The following is an 18,458-nucleotide window of genomic DNA, read 5'->3' as shown; positions in this document are numbered from 1 at the left end:
TTTAAAATTTTAATTTTATAATAAAATTTATATAAATTTAATCATATTCACACGCATTAATCCACTTTTTTTTAATTTAAATTTATTTAAAAATAAATATAATATTCAATGATGTGATATACTTTTTAATAAAATTATAATAATTTTGTTAAGTTATATTCATTGAGATATATTTACAGAAGTAACATATAATTTCTTTCATTCTAGAGACCGAAAAGAGACAAGTTGCTTAGGATGAATGGACGGATGTGATATTTTTTTGAATTTTCAATTTTTTTTTTTATGAAATTCTAAATTTGGATGTGGGCGCCTGATGCCGTTAAAGGGAAAAGTAAGTGCAAATGAATGGGTTATGGGTGGACCTAGTCCCACTCGATCAAAAAAATTAAAATTAAAACCTTCACGGCACGACAATACATGCCAAAGAATTGGGGAATAAATAATAATTGATTAAAAGAAAACGACAAGAAGCCGGTTATTACCAAGCAATTAGCTGTTGTTTAGTAATTATAAGAAAATGGACAAAATAAATATGTTGTTATTGTCACGTAGCTGAGGGCTGATGGTGTCTCTTTGTGAGTGGGGTCTTTTGGGCTTTCGATGGGCCCACTTTCTCGAAACGCTCATTTTTTTTTCTGTCTTTACCACCTAATCCTTTGACTTCCACTTGGCGTTGGTGGAACCCACCGATATTCTCGGCGCCAGTTATCACCCATTAACTTTTTTTTTTTTTTTTTTTATCGAAGACCCATTAACTCTATTTAATATTAATTATTAGCGCCTTTTAACTTTTAGATGTTGAGATAAGATTTGGATTCTAATTAATAAGATCATATAATTATTTTTATATTTAATATAAAATTTAATAATTATTTTTATTAAATACTTATACTTTAATAGTTATATAAATAACTAATCATTAATATTTAAATGATTAATAAAATAATTAATAATTATTAAAATAACTAATATTATTGAATATAAATAAAAATTAAAAAAAATAATATTTCATAAAATATGCTCTTAATCTCTAAACCAAACAATATAAATAAGAGAATTAATATTTTGAAGTTATCTTAAAAATGGTTGCCTAACAGGATCTAAGAGTTTTGATTTGATTACTTAGTGTGATAAGTATAATGAATTTTTAACTTATATGAAAATGAATTAATTATTTTTTAAAATTAAAATTTATATGAAAATTTATAAAATTAATAAAAATATAAATTTAAAATAAAAATTATTAAAAAAATTTAATATAATTTTTGTAGTTAAGAGAATTGTTATAATGTCAGTAGAGTAAAAAATAATTTTTTTAATTTGATGAAAAAATTTTAAAATATAATCATTATATATATAATAATTTTATTATAATTATTGATAATAATAATAATAAATTCTGTATAAATGTCATCGTAATCAATCATTAAAATATATTAATACTTAATATGTATATATATTTATAATATTTTTTATATAAAAAATTATTTTACTAATTTGCTTTAAATAACAAAGTCATTGACTATACAAACACGATATAAAAATAAATTAAATACTGAAATGATGCTCAAAAATGAACTAAAAATAGTTTCATAATTTAGAATTTTTGAATTATACATGTATGTATGGGAATATTATAGTAGTTAACATTTAAATAAAAATTAATGAAATTATTTAAAATTTAAGCAATAAAATTAAATTTTCTAAAATCTATTATGAGTATCAAAAGATAAAAATAAATTGATATATTAAATTACAGATTAAAAAGAGAAAAATAATATTAAAAATTACAAAAAGAAAATAAAAAGATAATTAAGAAGTGAATGAAATTGAAAGTTAGGACCTAAACCTAAAAATCTAAGTTTCTATAAGTATTTTTGGATGAAAAACATGTGAATTTGTGAGAAAAGAGACCTTTGACTTTTGTAAAAGCTTTTTACTTTAAAAATAAAGATAATTGCAATATTTTTTAAATGACTAATTTTATAGATATTATAAACATTATTTTTTATTTTTTCTACTCAAATTTTAATTTTTAATTAAAATAAAATTAATATTTTTTACTAAAATAATTATAAATAATTTAATAAAATATAAAAATTAATTCTAAATTTAAGAGGATTAATTTAATTTTAAATATATAAAATCATTATAATTGTTAATATCCCACGTCAGTGATTTGGGATTCAGTAATATGTGAGGCACTCCTGTTTTCTTAGATTAACTTTTAAAAGTAAATTAGATCAAATTTATTTTTTTTAAATAATATCAGATATTCTCAACTAATATTTGAATATCTTGTAAGTATATTTTATGTTTTTGTTTTAAGTATTTAATCATGGTATGTTAATATCTCACAAACATTGAATATTCTTCTCTTTTAATTAATTTTTGAAAATAAATTAGACTCGATTTTTTTTTTAAATAATTTTTTTTATAAAATTAAAGAGATCAATTTAATTTTAAATATATAAAATTATATTAAAAAAAAATTTCCACGCCCCTCTGCCATTGGTTATAAATCAAACACCGCGTGAAAGAAGAATATTAATGAGCAGAGGGGTGGGGTTTGTCAACTACTGAAATGAATATGTTCAATAAATATAACCCATGACTTGGATCATCTGAAATACAGTATCAATCAATGGCTTAGCGGCTCATCAAATCCGTTAGAAATATGAACCCACACACACCCCCACAGACGACACAAAAAGCTCAATGAAATTGGACTATGTCAAAGTCTTTGTTTCTTTGTTTTCTGGGTATTTTGCAGTTGACAAGCTGCTGCGAAGCACGTTCAATGCAAGAATGCAAGCTGGACGAGGGGTCCAGGTTGCCATGCAAGCGTTACTATCGACAGGACAGCTACAAAGCTCTTACCCATCAAACAGCTCATCGTCTCAGGACCGTGGAGTCATTTGCACACCCCACAAATGCGCTATATATAATAATTTAATTGTATTTATATAGCTTATTATTCAAACATCTCTGCCCCTATTGAGTGTATGGCAATTATCTGAGTTTGCAATACACGTAGGCATGACGCGTTTTGCCCCCCTTCCACCTTCTAGATTCTTCTCCTACAACTCACTCCTCTTTGACTTTAAAGTTTTTTTCTCAAAATAGAGACATACATTTGTAGTTTAGAGTAGGGGGTGAGCATTCGGTTCGAACTGAACTGAACTGAATTGAATCAAATTAAATTAAAAAATCGAACCGTAAATTTTAGAAACTGAACCGAATCAAAATGGGTAAAAAATTGAATCGAATCGAACCGCTTTATTTCGGTTTGGTTCGGTTAGACTTGATTTTCAAGTTATTTAGTCTAATTTTAACTTTAGTTTGAACCTAATAACCATTAATAAATGAAATTAAACAATTAATATATATAAAATTAAATATAATTCATAAATTTTCCATAAAAATAAATCAATTCAAAAATCGATTCAGTTCGATTTAGTTTGATTTGACTATATAAATTACTATTCTGTTCGGTTCGGTTTAATCGATTTTTTTCTCTTCAAAACCGAACCGAACTGAAATAACCGAAATTTTTATAATTTAAAACCGAACCGAACCGATTTAATTTTAAAACCGAACTGATTGAACCGAATTGACTCAATTCGGTTAGGTTTTTCGATTTGAACCGAATTCTGCTCAGCCCTAGTTCAGAGACAAAACACACCACTTAATAAAATCATAACAATTTTATCAAGACATGTTAATTCATATAAACCACACATATGCACAATTGATGATCAATATGGGAGCTCGAAGCCCATCATAAAAATAATAATTTTAAAATAAATAAATAAAAATATTTAAACCCAAAAATTTTCTATTCATATATTTTAAAAATGAAATAACAATTATCTTTAAAAAAAAGGTCAAATAGGGCAAAATAATGACAGGCCAAATACACCTAATTTTTAATAAAAAAATTAAAATATTAATTTTTTAAATTTTTTAATAATTCAATATTAAAAAATAAATAATTTTATTTATCATGTTTTTTAATTTTATTTTAATTAAAAAAATAATTTTATTATTAAAAAATAATATTTTATTAAATAATGACTTATTTAGCCTTAATTAAGACATTCTATCTTTATTTAATTCAAAACTTCGATTAAAAAAATATGGAGATTATTTAGTCTTTTTTATTATATTTTTATTAGTTTAGATGGTTAAGTATTAAATTTGAATTTTAGTTAAAATTAAATAATTAAAAAAAAAAATATAAGACAAAATGCAGTGAAGTTTTCCAATTTCGTTAATCACCTTAGCTGCTATAAGGTTTGACTAATTGATGGACTCGTGAAGCCCCATTTACCAATTCATTTTTATTTTGTGCCAAGACTTTATCCGGTAATGAAAACGACCTCGTTTTCAGTTGACTCATTGATAAGTCATAAGTCTGCTGTCTGCTAAATGCTAACGGTAACATGTGCTTTGTACCCTACCGTTTAGACTTAACGTCGCTATTACACAGCGTCCAATACACGTCCACCAACTGTATCTCTTCATTGTTTAGAAATTATGTAAAGATAATGGAAAAAAAAAAAAAAAACTGAAGATAAAAAAAAGTAAAATAAAAAAATAAAAAAATTCTATCTAAACTTAAATTTATTAATATTTTTAAAATTAAAATTTATCTTAAATCTTATTATTATTATTCAAAAAATACTTAAATCCGTTTACTTTTATATATTTTAATTAAAAATTTATATAAATTTTTTTATTAATAATTTATATTTTAAAAAATTAATAATCTCATAAAATATTTTAATTTTATTTTATATAAAATAAAATTTATAAAAATTTATAAATTTTATTATAAAAATATATATTTTATATTTAATTAAATATTTATATAAATAAGTTTTAAATATCCGACGCGTAAAACACAAATTAGACCTAAAACCCTTACCGGTATTAAATTTTAAGCCCAAATACATCTCCAATCAGATTATATATTATTCAAACTCATCCTATTATAATTCAATCGAATGATTACTAGTAAAAATTTAATCATTTATTATCCCTATTTATGATCAGTCTCAATCTCCTTAAATTACTGAATTAAAACTATCAATTTTGACTCGAATAGAAACGGCAGCCTGGTACACGTAGAGAAACTACTTACAATTGGATGATTATCAAATTAAGCTAGTTTCTAAACTTCCATTGTTTGGTACATGCAAGGAAACTAAGGAGCAAATAGGCTTCATTGGTATAATGGAAAGAAGCATAATCCCTGAATCAATTCAATGACTTTCTCTACTAACTCCTCATCCATAGAGGATTTTTTTTTTTTTTTTCCAGCAAAACTTTGGAGCCCAACTTTAGATTTTCTTTCTTTTCTTCTTAGTTTTTCTGATTACCAAGAAAAAACATATGCATAGTTTGTTGCTTGCACAACTCAAGCCAGTTCAAAGTAATAATTGCAGAAAATGTAAGCCTTTGATGCAAGATTAGTAAAAAAACGGATAAATTTTAACAATTACCCCTGAACTTATATGGTTGTAATATTATAGTCCTTCAACTTTAAAATATAACATAAAACCCCTTCAACTTTTAAATTTTACACAGTAAAATTTCTCTGACTTCCAATTATTGATTTTCCAGTCAGATGCTAACGTGAACAGATCTAGCATAGCGCTTAGTCAGCATTTTCTTTCATTTTTTTATGGAAAGTGTAAAATTATTCTCTCAACACATAAAAATTATTTTCTCTATGGAGAATAGAATGATTCAATTTACACATGATTTGAGAGAGAAATGAGAAATAATGACAAAGCGTTACGCTGGAATTGTAATAACCGAATTAATATATATATATATATATATTCTTAATATTATTTCTAAACATATTTTATAAATTATTTAATAGTCTAATTTAATTGAAATGATTAGTTTTAAATATTAGTATTTAATCAATTAACAAGGTATAGTATTACTTTTTTCTAACCTTGGTTTTAAGATTGATTTAATTATTATTTATTATTATTATTATTATTATTATTCTTTTTATCAATATTATTTATTATATTTTCTTTATGGTTTAATTTTTCATATATAGAATTTTGGGACTTACTTGAAAAATATATAAAAGATCAAGGACTTATTTGAAATTTTTTTCCATGAATGAATCTAGACAATATGGATGTCCAGATTCATTCCAGCAATTAAAAAAAAAACAAAAACAAAAACAAAAACAGCAGCAGAAAACCAAACTCCCCCAACCCCCCATCGTCCTCTCTCTCCTCTCCCCACCCCTTTTCTTTCCCTTCTCTATTTTTTCAGGCAACCACCCACCACCACTACCAGCGAGGAGATTCCCCCACCCTGGGCGACTCCAGCGACCGGTCTGCTGGGTGGAGCAACGCCGACAATGGCACAAATGGAGGAATTTCCTCCTAAAATGCGTGCACCGGTGGCCCAACTTCCAAGTGCGATTCTGGCTTCATCAGATGTCCGATCAAGGAGATTCAGGTGGCTTTGGAAAGCTTGTTTTGAGAGCTTTCTTTTGATACTAATTTTGTAGCAAATGGAGGTATGATGAGTGAGATATGGAGGAGAGAAATTTCAAAATTTTAAAGCTTTTCGATTAGATCTAGGACGATCCAAGACCATCGTTGGACTCAAGGCGACGAAATCTTTAAGATGGGACTAGCCCCACTCCGATCGGACACTGTTTGAAAAAGGTAATCATATCGCTTAGTGAGATTTTCAAATTTTTGATGCCCAAAAATTTAAAATAATTATATGAAAATTTTTAACAATTTTTGGACTTAATTTAGGTGCGATTGGATAGATGATAGCTCACCAGCACCCGGAATTGCGTTTTGGCCAGATTTGGCTGCTCGGCGGCCCGTCCGAGAATGTAGCCAATATTATAGTCAATCCTAACATTTTCAGATGCCTCGAACACGTTTCAAGCATCAAAATCGACATAAGTAAACCCAAACCCTATGTTTCCTTATTTACTTAGTACCAGAATTAGAATAAAAATTCATAAAATATTCATGAATGATTAGAAAATTATAATTCTTTTTGAAATAGTCTTATAATCTTGTTAAGGACCACAGGACAAAATTTTAGAATTTTTAGAGCTCGTTTGAGTGATTTTTGCAAAATATTAGTTTTAGGGGCTAAAATATAATTTTTTAATTTTGTGATTATTGCCTAGTTTGGAGGGCCCAGGAGGGGCAGTATGATGTTAATGAGATATGGATGGATTTGTGATTTAGAAGTGTTATCTGAATCACTTTTCAGGTTGGATAGGTCCTTGGTACAAGGGTAACTCTGCCAGATTCTTGACATATATTAGGACATCTTTTACCTCTTTAAAGTTTTGTTTTGAATTAGTACTGATAAAATTTATAATATAAAATTTTAGGTGATCAGGGCTAGCCATCCTTCTTCACCCCAACCGTCACAGTAGTCTCCAGCGATCAGACAGTAGATATTAATTTTACTTATAATTTCAATATTATTATGTATTCAAGGCATGTTCATGCATCACTTATAAATATATGTACATAGTTATTGGCTAGACATGCCTTGTATTGCATTTGTATTTGATGACATTACTGTAGTTATTGCTTTATGGTGATTTGGAGTCGCGTGTGTGAGTTGGTGTGTATGTGATGTGTGCATAGATATGGGTAGGACGGGTAGACGCGGCTGGAATTTGACTCGCTGGGACCCGAACCTTATTATGGATAAGTTGGGGTAGGCACGACTTGAGTTGATCTTACTGGCTCCCGTATTTGGATATTAAGAGAAAGTTTAGCTTTGAGTTGATTTCGCTGGCAGAGGTTAGAACTAAGAGAGCTGGATAGGAGATCAGCTCTTATATATATGTGTGTGAGTAAGGATTTAACACAAGGGTGTGTGAGTGCTCCAGATTGCCTTTAGTGTGATTATGACTTGACTTGTTTAAATTGTGTGAAGATGTTGTATTTCATTGTTAGGGATGCACTAGACTTAGATAGTTATAGAAATTGTATGTAAAATCAATATTTTACTCTATGAGTCGAACGCTCACTCCTATTCACTATATTTTTTCAGGCTACAGGAGGAGTTCTTTATCAAAATAACTTGCTTCCTTCCTTGCAAATTTATTAGCAGCTATTTATTTGTATTATTATTTTTTAAAATTGTAATCTAGAACTCCGCATATGTTAGCAGTAGTAATAATCTAGTCAAGTACTATATAAATTTAAGTTTTGATATTTTAATAAATGCAAAATTTTTATGATATTTAAAATGTTTGCAAATGGTGGTATTAAGGTTGAGCTGGGCTCCCCTGGCTTTAGTTTTTTATGATTATTAAGTTGGGTTGACCCGAATAAAAATGTAATATTCTATTTTATTTTATTCACATGTTGGGCCTCATTTTTTGCCCTAGTTATGGATTTGGGAATAGTAAGGCTTACTATGGGCCTCGAAGGCTTTATGTTGACTCAGGTCCTAGTGCCGGTTAGGCTCGTGAGATCGGGTCGTGACAAAAATTGTCCAGGCCAACGTCTAACTGGAAAACTGGTGATTGGAGGTTATAGGGATTTTACTATGCAAAATTTAAAAGTTGAAGGGGTTTTATATTATATTTTTAAATTGAAAGACTGTAGTGTTACAAGTATATAAGTTCAAGGACAATTGTTAAAATTTACCCTAAAAGAAAGAGATGAAACCCCTAGAATGGTTATCAAAAAAATGTACAAAGCCGATTTTGAGGACTAAGGCATGCTGTTTTCTCACTTCCAAAAACCAAACAAAGAAAAGAAGCCAAAGAACTCAAAACCAGAATATGGGTAATCTTGAAATCTTTGAAATATGATTAAATAAGTTGGGCAAGAGAACCACCAAAGAATGAAGAGAGAGTACAAGTACTACATAATCGAATTTGAAAAATAATATTCATAACAAATTTGGGTTGGATTTAAGTTTTGAATATTGAATATCCCTTACTAAATCCATTTATATAAATAATTAATTAAATATAAAATATATTTTTTTATAATAATATTTATAAAATTTTATATTTTATATTTTAAATAAATAGAATTTATAATATTTTATAGAATTATTAAATTTGTGAAATATAAATTATTAATAAAAAATATTTTATATAAATTATTAATTAAAAAATATAAAAGTAAATGAATTCGGATATTTTTCAAATAATAATAATAATAATAAGATTTTATACGAATTCAAATAATTAAAAATAAATTTTAATCAAGTTTAGGATGATTTTGATAGTGTGATTTTCACGGATATTCTATTTATTATTGACATTCCAAAAACTTTAAAAAAAAATTCAAGGTGGGACAAAAAGAGCTCATCCATAACAAAGCAGTGAATAAGATTGAATTTAAATAATTAGGATTTTTTTAAGACTAATTGAATTTAATTCTTTTCCTATTTTATTTGAGAGTTTTATTTTGCAAATCAAGACTAATATCTTTCTATTTAGTTTCTTTTTTATTTTCCTATTAGCATTAAAATAAGGCTTTAAACTCTATAAATAAGGGTTATGGTTATGTACTCATTAATTTTTACATTTAATAACATTCATATTTTTCTCTCCATGGAGTCTTAAGTTTTTGAACAAAAATCGTTTCTAAAACGCTCATAATAAGAAAAAAAAATTATTGAACAAATTATGTATATAAAAATAAAAACAAAATAACTTATTTTTTACATCATTTTAAAAAGTAAATTTTGAATAAAATAATAAATTATTACTAAAAGTACAATATAAATATTATTACTAATATTATAAAAATAAAAATAAAAATATTAGAAACAAAATTACTAGTACAAATAAAAATTATCATTAACATGTTATGATTAAAAAAATTAAAAAATATAAGCGATTTATTTAAAATTTTAGTACTGTATATATTATATAAAAATAATAAATTATAATGTTTATTGATTTACTCTCAAAATATATGATAAAAATACCAATCTAAATTCGAATTTATTTGAGTTTTTAATTTAAAATTAACAATTTTTTTTTCAAATTTTGCAACTGATATTGCTTGGTATTCTTGAATCACCGTGTGAGTGTAGTTGAATATTGGGTTTGCTAAAACCACAAAAAAGTGAGGTCGATGACCTAAAAATAGTTACTCTGACACTTAAGTTAGAGAATATTGTGGAATGCTTAAGAAAATGATGTGATAGTGAGTAATGTGAGAATGAATGTTCAAGAACTTACCTAAGTTGGCACCAGGGGGCTATTTATATGGTAAAAGGAAACACCTTAGCGTAATTCTCGGGATCCTGTTGGTTAATGTTGAGTTGTATGCTGTTGTATACTACAGAATTATACCCTGTCAGCGGCTTTTGCCTTGTCTATGTCATATCGAACTCTTTCTTACCAATCCAAGCTCTATCTGACTAATTTGGTCAATTGTCCTACCAATCTCTTTGTGTTCGAAATTGATACCTTTGGATTAACATCAAATCACCAGCATGAGGCTTGTCTCCTTACAGGATCCAATCTCTACTGGATCGGTCAGTCATAAAAGATCCAATAAAAGAACAGTTTGTGTTTTGAGATAGACTATATTAGCAATGATAATCAACTCAAGTTTGAGAATAAAAAATAAAACGCATTAAGTTAAGTCGAGTTCAAGACTTGAATTTTTTAAAAGAGTTTAGATCTAGCTTAACGCTATATTGACTCGATTCAAATCAATTACACCCTTAATTTTGGTGATTCACATTGTACATATTCCACTTTTTCTTGGTGGGGATTACAATGATCTTTTATAGGCTTCATATCAAGCAAAACTTTACCACTAACGTCACCATACATTTCATTAGAAGATAAGCTACTAGCTTTAATAATGGCAACGATACCCTTATTATCTTGCAACACTACAATTATTATAGATTTCATATCTCAAGTTCCTACCATGCATACTCTCATAGGAATTTCAATTAGCTTTGAACAAATCATTGCCTCTTTGAGATCTTCCAAGTCACGTCTTCAAACTGATACAAAAAGGAGCTTAGAAAAACATTTCAATGAGCCTAAACCTTTGAGGGTTTATTGTAAAAGAGTAAAGAAGAAAGGAGAAGCAATAGGAGATATCACTGAGGGATCTCATGCAATTTAAGGGGCATAACAAATTAGGACGAACTGGCAGCAAGGACATATTATAAATAGAGTATTTTAGTAATAAGAAAAAGGAGAGAAGTTAGTTATTTTGTTATGAGCAATTCTACTTGGGCTAGTGAATATTTTTTTGGTGTTTATGACCGTTGACCAGGTCCAAGAGCAAGTTTATCACTTTGTTTTCTTATATTCAAAATTAAAGAAGTTGGGCTGGACCTGGCATGTCCATAGAGCATGTGTGTTGGGGTATGTTAAAATGTTTGGGCTTAAGTTAAAATAAAGATAATAGGCTGAGTATGAAAAAAACAAGCCCATATGTGTGTAAAAGGCTCTCATTTGCTATTTGGAGTTGACCAAGTCAAAGAAATTAAAAGAAGATTTTAATATCTTGCAAATAAGGAAGGAAATAAGGCTAAAAAGTCAACAAAATCTCCTTAAATTTGTGCATCCACTTGTGGGCAGATTTTTACAGTGTTTTTTTAAACATTCAACATCATTCCTTATTTAGAAGACTATTCAAACTTTCTATTTACCAAACTTGCTATGTTTCCTTTATAGTGCTTATAATCAGCCTATATAAAAAGCCATCTCTTATAAGATCAAAGGCATTCTGAGTTTAATAACAATAGCAAGTGTTGCTTCTTCTTTCTTATCAAACATTATTTGTTTATGGCAAAGTTTGGACTTATCACAACAGTTCCTTGTGTAGCGTCTTCATTGGGACTGTATTCTTTATAGTGAGATTATTTATCAAAGTTTACATTCCATATTTATCCTCTTATTTTGTCTTATATTACTGTTGTATCTTAATTCATAAAATACTAAAAAGAAATCCTGTCTTTTTAACCAAATTCTATTAAAGTTTGATTTTAGTGTTATATTGCTTAATCTTGGCTTATTTTTAGTGTTTAAAAGTTATTTATTGTTCCTCGATTCATTCTAGCAGAATTTTTTATTTTTTTTCATAATTAATCAATTTCATTATCTCTTTCATGAGGCACATCAGTTTGGTATCAGAGCCTTGGTTAAGCAACACTTTGAAGCCTTTAGAGTGCAAACACGTGAAGGAGTGAACCAACCTATCCTTTAACCAAGTGAAACACTTAGTAAGTGTGATTGTGGTAGTAAGTGTGATTGTGGTAGCAACATGTCTAATGAAGAAAAGGTGCCTCCACCAGTTCCAAGAGGTCTCACATTGGATCAAGCACATATGCTAAGACTTGAAAGACAGCAGAATGCAATGCAAGAACAAGTTGTTCAGATCACACAAGCTTTAGCGAGACTAGTTGCACCCCAACCACAAAGAGGGCACAATGGTTCTAAGCATTAAGGGTGTGGTGATGATGATGATGATGAAAAACTTAGAGTTGAAGAAGGTGCTCATGACCAGCACTTGCCTAGGCATCCATATGGCCAAAGAGACAACATCAAGATGAAGATCCCAACCTTTTGAGGTACCAACTCACTTGAAGAGTACCTAGAATGGGTATAAAGAGTTGACAAAATCTTTGAGTACTAAGAGTATAACGAAGCAAAGAAGTGCAAACTTGCTGCTATTGAGTTTGTTGATTATGCAAACTTATAGTGGGAGAATGTAAAGGCTCAAAGAGATAAGGTTGGGCTTGAAGATGTACAAATTTGGCATGAGATGAAAAAAATCATGAAGAAGTGATTTATACCTGAATATTACAAACAAGAGTTATACATTAAACTCCAAAGTTTGCACTAAGGTGGAATGTGTGTGGAAAACTATGTTAAAGAATTTGAGATGTTGATGTTGAGATGTCATGTGAGGGAACCACAAGAACAAACTATTGCCTATTTTTTTAGTGGTTTGAATTATGAAATTGCTAATATTGCTTAATTGCAACCATATGTGTTTTTTCAGGATGAGATCAAATTTGCCATTAAGGTTGAAAGGCAAAAAAAGAAGGGTGGATATAAGGGCACTACTACCAAAAAATTCACAAAACCTTCTAACACTAGCACCCCTCTTACTAGTGATAAAGGTGGCATGAAGAATCATGACAAGGGGGAGAGCTCTACCAAAGTACCAATTGGCATGAGCAAGGGCAAGGAGAAGGAAGTAGATCCAGCCTTTCCCAAAAAAAATAGAGATATAAAATGCTTTGAGTGCCATAGCCATAGACACATTACTTCAGAATGTCCCAACAAGAGAGTAATGGTATTTAGCGAAGCCTAATGGGAGCTAGAAAGTGAAGATGAGACTTGTGAAAAGGAAGACAATTATGAAGCATATGGTGATGAAGAAGTAGAGTATGCTGATTTTGGGGAGATGTTAGTGGTCAGAAGAACCTTAGGTGCACATGCAACAGAGGAAAAGCAAAGAGAGAACATCTTTCATACCAGATGCACTAGTCTCAATAAGGTATATAATGTCATTATTGATGGTGGTAACTGTACTAATGTTGCTTCTACTACCTTAGTTGAGAAACTTAATCTGCCTGCCTTAGTGTATCATCATCCTTATAAATTGCAATGGCCGAATGAGATGGTGACATTAAGATGACTACGTAAGTAATTTTTCCTTTCTCCATAGGCAAGTATAAAGATAAAGTTGTGTGTGACATTGTGCCTATGAATGCTAGTCATTTATTATTAGGTAGGCTATGGCAATTTAATAGAAAGGCAATGCATGATTGTTTTAAAAATACTTATTCTTTTATGAAGGATGGGAAAAGAGTTGTACTAGCCCCTCTTAGTCCCTAATAAATGCATCAAGAGTAGCTGATTAGTAGGAAAGAAAAGAAAGATAGCTTGTTCCTCAATAAGGGAGATGTTTGAAAGCTATTACTAACCATGATTTTGTTTTTGTACTTATTATTGAAGAATTGCTAGAATCTAACCACATTGTAGTTCCTTCCATGGTGTCCAAACTAGTAAAAGAATTTAAAGATGTTCTTCTAAAGAAATGCCAGAGGGACTATCTCCCCTTCGTGGCATTAAGCATCAGATTAATTTAATTCTTAGAGGGGCATTACCGAATAGAGTAGCCTACAGAAGCAATCCCAAAGAGGCTAAGGAGTTGCATAAGCAAGTCATGGAGCTATTAAAAAAGGGCTATGTTTGTGAATCCATGAGCCCATATTCTGTTCTTGCTTTGTTGGTGCCCAAAAAGGATAGTTCCATATGTATTTGTGTTGATAGTAGAGCCATCAACAAAATCACTATAAAGTATTGCTATCCCATTCCTAGACTTGATGATATGCTTGATGAATTACATAGTGTTGTTGTCTTTTCAATAGTTAATTTTAAAAGTGGTTACCATCAGATTTGAATGAAGGAGGGGGATGAATGAAAAACAGCTTTTAAAATAAAGTTTGGATTGTATGAGTGGATGGCCATGCTTTTTGGCCTTTCTAACGCTTCTAACACTTTTATGAGACTCATGAACCATGTACTTTGCCACTTCATTGGCAAATTTGTGGTTGTTTATTTTGATAATATTTTGATTTATAGCATGAGTTTTGAAGATCATCTCAAGCATCTAAGGGCTATTTTTGAAGTTCTATGCCATGAAAAGTTGCATGGGAAATCAAGAAGTGCACTTTTTGCAACAATCAAGTCATATTCCTTGGCTTTGTGGTATCTAAACAGAGCATGAAGGTGGACAAAGAGAAGGTGCAAGTAATACAAGAGTGGCCATTCTAACCACCATCTCAGAGGTGAGAAGCTTTCACGGCTTAGCCTTTTTCTATAGGAGGTTTGTAAAGAATTTCAGCACCATCATGGCCCCCATAACCGAATGCTTAAAGAAGGAAGGAAAATTTAAGTGGAGTGAAGTTGCCCAAAAGAGGTTGGACTCATCAAAGCAAAATTGACCTCTACTCCAATACTTGCATTACTGGATTTTTTGAAGACCTTTGAAATAGGATGGGATATTTCTGGCATGGGAATAGGGGCTATTCTAATGTAAGAAGGATGTCCCATAGCTTATTTCAATGAAAAGTTGAATGAAACTAGTTTGAACTACTCAACTTATGACAAAGAGTTTTATGCTCTTATTCGTGCTTTGGAAACTTGGCAACACAGCCTTTTGCCAAGAGAGTTTGTTATCCACATAGACCATAAGTCCTTAAAGCACTTAAAAGGACAAAGTAAGCTGAACAAGCAACATGCCAAATGGGTGAAGTTTCTTAAATCATTTCCATATGTGATCAAGTATAAGAAGGGACACTCCAACATTGTGGCCTATGCATTATCCAAGAGGTATGCCTTAATCTTTTTGCTAAATACTAAGTTGTTGGGATTTAAATTGATGATTGAGTAATATTAGTCAGATATGGACTTTTCTTCTATATATGATTCTTATAAAGAGAAAGCCTTTTAAGAATTCTACCAATATGATGACTACCTCTTTAAAATGGGAAAGTTATATATTTCTTATTATTCTATCAGAGAATTATTGGTAAGGAAGGCACATGGAAGTAGTCTTATTGGCCATTTCAGTGAAAAGAAGACTTTGGAAGCCTTAATGGAGCATCTCTATTAGCCAAGTATGATGAAAGATTTGCACAAGGTAGTAGAGAAATGTGTGGTGTGCAAAAAAGCTAAAACTAAGGAGATGGCACAAGGACTGTATATGCCTCTTCTAGTTCCTAATCACCCATGAAAACATGTGAGCATGGATTTTTGTGCTTCGCTTGCCCAGAACTCAAAGGGGCAACTATTCCATATTAGTTATTATTGATTGGTTTTCTAAAATGGCTTATTTTATTCCTTGCCATAAAATTGATGATGCTTCTCTTGTTGCTAACCTTTTTTTTAAGAAATTGTTAGGTTGCATGGCATTCTAAGGACCATTGTTTCAGATAGTGATGCTAAGTTCCTAAGCTATTTTTGGAAGACTTTATGGAATAAGCTAAGAACTCGCCTTCTCTTTAGCACGGCCTATCATCCTCAAACCGATGGGCAAACAGAGGTGGTGAATAGAACTCTCTCTACCTTGCTATCAAGAAGAATTTGAAGAGTTAGGATGAATGCTTGGCCTATGTTAAATTCTCCTACAACTGAAGTGTGCACAGTTCAATTAAGCACTCTTCTTTTGAAGTAGTTTATGGCTTCAATCCAATCACACCAATGGATTTGATGCCAATTCTTGTTCAAGAAAGTGCCAATGTTGATGGGGAGAAGAAAGCAAAGATGGTGAAGTCTATGCATGAGCAAGTTAAAAAGTTCATTGAGGCCCAAAATGAACAATACAGCAAAGCTGCTGACAAGAAGAGGAAGTAAGTGTGATTTGAACCTAGTGATCTAGTATGGCTTCACTTGAGGAAAGAGAAATTTCTAAATCAAAGAAAGTCCAAGCTATTGCCAAGAGCTGATGGTCCATTCCGTGTGGTAGCAAGGATCAATGATAATGCCTATAAGGTGGATTTGCCTAATGAGTACAATGTTTCTGCTACTTTTAATGTGAGAGATCTTTCTCCTTACTTGGAAGATGATTTGAAGATTGGGAAAAATTGGATTTGAGGGTAAATCCTAATCAATGAGGGGGAGATGATGTGCCGCATAGTAACATGACATATGAGGGCTGATTGATCAAGTCTAAGAGTAAGCTTATCACTTTGCTTGCTTGTATTCAAAATTAAAGAAGTTGTGCTGGACTTGGTATATCTATAGGGCGTGTGTGTGGGGGCATATTAAAATATTTGAGCTTAAGTTAAAATAAAGATAATAGGCTGAGTATGAGAAAATAAGTCTATATATGTGTAAAAGGTCCCCATTTGCTATTTGAAATTGACCAAGTCAAAGAAATCAGAAGAAGATTATAATATCTTATAAATGAGAAAGGAAATAAGGCTGAAAGTCAACCAAATCTCCTTAAATTCGTGCATCAACATGTGGGCAGATTTCTGAAGTTTCTTTTTTTTTTTAATTTTTAAAGGTTCAACATCATTCCTTGTTTAGAAGACTATTCAAACTTCTTATTTAGTAACCTTGCTATCTTTCCTTAATAGTGCTTGCAATCATCCTATATAAAAGCCATCTCTTTCAAGATCAAAGGCATTCTTAGTTTTAATCACAATAGTAAGTGCTGCTTCTTTTTCTTATCAAACATTATTTATTTATGGCGAAGTTCTAACTTATCATAAGAGTTCCTTGTATGGCGTCCTTATTGGGATTGTATTCTTTGTAGCGAGATTACTCTTATCAAAGTTTACATTTCATAGTTATCCTCTTATTTTGTCTTATATTACCGTTGCATCTTAATTCATAAAATATCAAAATAAATCATTTCTTTTTAATCGAATTCTGTTGAAGTTTGATTTTGGTGTTATATTGCTTAATCTTGACTTATTTTTAGTGGTTCAAAGTTATTTCTTGTTCCTCTATTCATTTGAACAGAATTTCTTATTTTTTTCATAACTAATCAATTTTATTCTCTTCTTTACAAGGCACATCAATTCATTTTCTTGAAACCTTGTTTGGTGAAATATTGTAATTAAGAATTGTAATGTGTTCATAGTTCTTTAGTAAACACAAGTGCAATTCTCTTTATTCTCTTTTTTTTTTTTTTTTTTCAAGTTCTTTGCTCTATCATTTCTGGTGTGACTTGTTGCTTTTCTGTTTTTTAGCCTAAATGTTAGCTACTCAAATGGATTCTCTTGTAGATTCGATAGAGAAGAACTTAAAAACCATTGAAGCCAATTTGTTGCAACAAGACAAATGTATTTATGGGTTGTGTAATGATATGACAGACATTAAAAAATGTCTTGAGAAGCTCGATGTTCTTGAAGGATTATTGATTGCATTCATTAAGGCCAAATCTTTTGTTTTCCCAACCGATGATGTTATTCTCTACTCTTTTACTCCTATAACCCATGTTGAATCCTCTACCACCTAGTCTCAAACTCCTTCCCCATAAACACTCATAGACCCACAAACACTTAGACCTTGGAAAATTGACCTACCCACCTTTGATGGCCAAGATCTAGTTGGTTGGTTAACCAGAGTATATCATTATTTTGCTATCCATCACACTCCCCACCATTCGAAAGTTGATTTCACCATTGTTTGTATGGAAGGAATGGCTATACATTGAATTCATTGGCTAAAGCAACGAAACTCTCGGCTAACTTGGGAACAACTCCTTCTTTATCTAATTTAGAACTTTTATGATGATCTCATCACCAGCCCATATGAACACGTTGCTACTTTCAAACAAACTGGTACTATTGATGAATTTGTTAATAGACTTCTCAAGTTTCTGATCTAACTGACCATAATTATATGGGTTTTTTTCTTAATGGATTACCAGAGAATATTCAAGCTCATATCCAATTGCAAGATGGGA

The sequence above is a fragment of the Hevea brasiliensis genome, chromosome 2 (assembly GCF_030052815.1).
Source record: "Hevea brasiliensis isolate MT/VB/25A 57/8 chromosome 2, ASM3005281v1, whole genome shotgun sequence".
Classification (NCBI taxonomy): Eukaryota; Viridiplantae; Streptophyta; class Magnoliopsida; order Malpighiales; family Euphorbiaceae; genus Hevea; species Hevea brasiliensis.
The sequence above is the reverse complement of the archived record's forward strand: the minus strand, read 5'-3'. Positions refer to the sequence as shown.